General features: G+C 40.3%; 1 pseudogene across 1 annotated transcript; it reads left to right on the forward strand.

Moving 5' to 3' along the window:
- The first annotated feature begins 633 nt into the window (after positions 1 to 633).
- On the forward strand, positions 634 to 2,146 carry LOC149568585 (aspartic proteinase nepenthesin-1 pseudogene; annotated as a pseudogene). The gene has a single exon (XR_016361693.1). The product of XR_016361693.1 is annotated as an aspartic proteinase nepenthesin-1 pseudogene (transcript).
- The last annotated feature ends 903 nt before the right edge of the window (positions 2,147 to 3,049 follow it).

Below are 3,049 nucleotides of genomic sequence, written 5' to 3' on the forward strand. Positions count from 1 at the left end.
ACAAATGGATGTGAGGGAAAATCTTAAGATCTCTTGTCATATTTTTTTATAATGTAATGGAATTGTAAGATAGTTTCATTTATTTTATTTAATGCAATAATTAGATTATAAATTATTACTTTTATAATATTTAAATTGTAAAAATCTTATAAATAATATAATTTTTCTTAATGATGCTGACTATAACTTTGTTAGAGTACTTTTATTTAATATAATATATAAAACATATGGGAAAGAAATATCATATTCATGTCGCGGTAAATTATTTTACTCTTAATATGATTGTTCCATGCTGAGGGACAGTTGATTGAGATTTTAGCATCTTAGTAAATTATTAAAGAGACTAAGAGAAAATAAATTAATCCCTACTCGTCCACAGTTCCTTTGCTAATTTCAATGGTCCAACAGATTGCATGGACGGCTGCAGTTAATCAACCATTGAGTACACGGAAACACTAATTTGAAGTGTCGACTCAGATGATATTAGGCTCAGATAGAGAAAGCAAAATTAAAATAATTGGCCCAATCAAGCACATTCAAACAAGAGGGTGAATCTGTGAGAATCTGTTAAAATGCGGAATAAACTACTTAAACTCGACGAAACGCCTCTCTATCTATATATAGTACGGAGGCGAGCACGTGAAAGCAGAAAAGTATTTCCAGCTTTAGAAATCAGGAAGGAAATGGAGTATTCAAAGATGTTTGGTTTTGTGGCCTTGATATGCCTTACTATTCCAATGACATCATGCTCTTCAGATAGACTGTTCAGTGCTTGGCCGAAGTCCAACAGCGATGAAAATGTAAAAGTAAGGGTGAATATGACCCGCAGATCAGAAGTAGAGTTGGGTTTTTCTGATCGTATGCGCTTGGCTGTGGATCGAAGTAAGGGACGAAAGAAGATGTTAGAGACAATTGCAAAGCAGCAGATAATAGGGAAATTAGACGCTGAGACGCCGGTTCAAGTCGGGAATGGAGAATTTCTGATGGGCGTTGGAGTGGGAACGCCCTCTGTGAGCTTTGAGGCGATTGTCGACACGGGGAGTGACCTCATTTGGACTCAGTGCAAACCTTGCGAGGACTGCTTCTCTCAACCCACGCCAATCTTCGACCCCTCCAAGTCCTCCACATTTTCCACAATTCCCTGCAGCGATTCTCTTTGTGACGCCTTAGGGAACACACAGACGGGATGCAGTCCAGATTGTACCTTCATGTATCAGTATGGCGACGGATCCTTCACCAGCGGTGACCTTGCTTCGGAGACACTGTCAATTGGGAGCACCAAGGTTAAAGGCATTGGATTTGGATGCGGGCATGACAACGAAGGACAAGGATTCTCTCAGGGCGGTGGTCTCGTGGGACTGGGAAGAGGTGGTCTCTCCCTCATCTCACAGCTCGGTTCCAAAGCAGAGAACATGTTCTCCTACTGTCTCTTGTCCATCACCGACTCTTCTTCACAGACCAGCCCTCTCTTTTTCGGGGAGGGCGCTTCCATGAGCGGAGGCCAGACTATGTCACTCATTAAGAGCAGTGTCATTCCCACTTTCTGGTACATTCCTATTATAGGGATCACCGTCAATGGTAAGGCCGTACATATTCCTCCCGGAACTTTTGACCTGCAACCGGACGGCAGTGGAGGTATGATAATTGACTCTGGAACCACAATTACGTTTATGGATGACGCTGCCTACTCTCCTATGAAGGATGCGATTCAGTCCGCCATTGACCTCACTCCAGTAGACGGGTCTTCTACTGGGTTGGATCTCTGTTACGGGACATCATCCTCTCAGGTCACCTTGCCAACCGTCGTCTTTAACTTCAAAGGGGGCGCGGATTACGAGCTTCCAGCGGACAACGTTTTTCTTCAGGTATCTGATGATCTCCTGTGCTTGGCGATGTTGGGTGGTGGGAATCCTTCCATCTTCGGCAACATACAGCAGCAAAACTTCCACATCCTCTACAACGACGCTCACAACACGCTCTCTTTCAAGCCCACCAAGTGTGATTCTCTGTAAATAATTGTAACTCCCTTCCTCTTCCGTTTACTTTGTATCTGTGTTTTCCTCGTCCCCAGTTTCCCTCGTCTTCACTGAACTTCGAATGTAATATGCTTTCTCGTCTCCTATGTTAATGTTGATGATTTATCTTATTTGGCTCTCCAGTATAATTTCGTTTCTCTGTCAATAAAAACATTACTCTAAACAATCTCCTAAGCACACAATCATTTATACCTACATATAATAATAGTAGTCTAATTTTACTTTACGTAAGGTAAACTGAACAGTTATATCAGTGGAGAGGTTGTTAGTTTCGGACGAAGGTAATCAGAAGTGCTTGACAGGCAATTTTTTTAATGAATCATCGCTAGAAAGTCGTCAAAGGATCGGTGCTCTATCCTCACAAATAACACAGAACCTCTGCACAGCGAATAAGGTCCAATTGTCTGCCCATATTTCTTTGCAGATCAGGGCGTAAATTTGAGAAGGAATTGCGTGGTCTAGTAACACTGACCATTCTAAGGAAATGTCGACGGTATATTCTGTGTTGAGTGTTTTCCCTCTCTTATCTGTGCGATTGCAGGCCGGAATTAAAAGTCTTACGAAATGAGATGAAACCCTAATTTTTGTGCAGTCCTTGTCTCTATGTATGTGGAGTCGAAATATTTTGAGCGCTTCATATGAATTAAACATGCCCTCCATAAAATATATATTAATGATAGGCACTTCATTTATTATATTACTAGCGCCGTATCTCTTAGAGATACTAGACTTCTTAATAGTGTTTTCTATTGCTGTAGTTAATCGACAAAATTGATAAACCCACTTTCTTTGGGATGCAGTCGTTTTGGTCGAATCACTAAATTTTATGAGACGTGGTACTTTTAATTTTTAATATTTCTATAAATTTTGGGTGTTTCATTTATGTATAAAATATAACATTTAGTATCGGAGTTAAAAGACAAGTGACCTAATTGTTTGGACAGAAAAAGAAATTAAGGGGCCAACAGAAATAGATGATTGAGGAATTTTTCGAACTAAATTTTTCTACAATT

The sequence above is a fragment of the Cupressus sempervirens genome, chromosome 3, assembly GCF_028749045.1.
Source record: "Cupressus sempervirens isolate cs-2001-9-10 chromosome 3, ASM2874904v1, whole genome shotgun sequence".
In the NCBI taxonomy this organism is placed as follows: domain Eukaryota; kingdom Viridiplantae; phylum Streptophyta; class Pinopsida; order Cupressales; family Cupressaceae; genus Cupressus; species Cupressus sempervirens.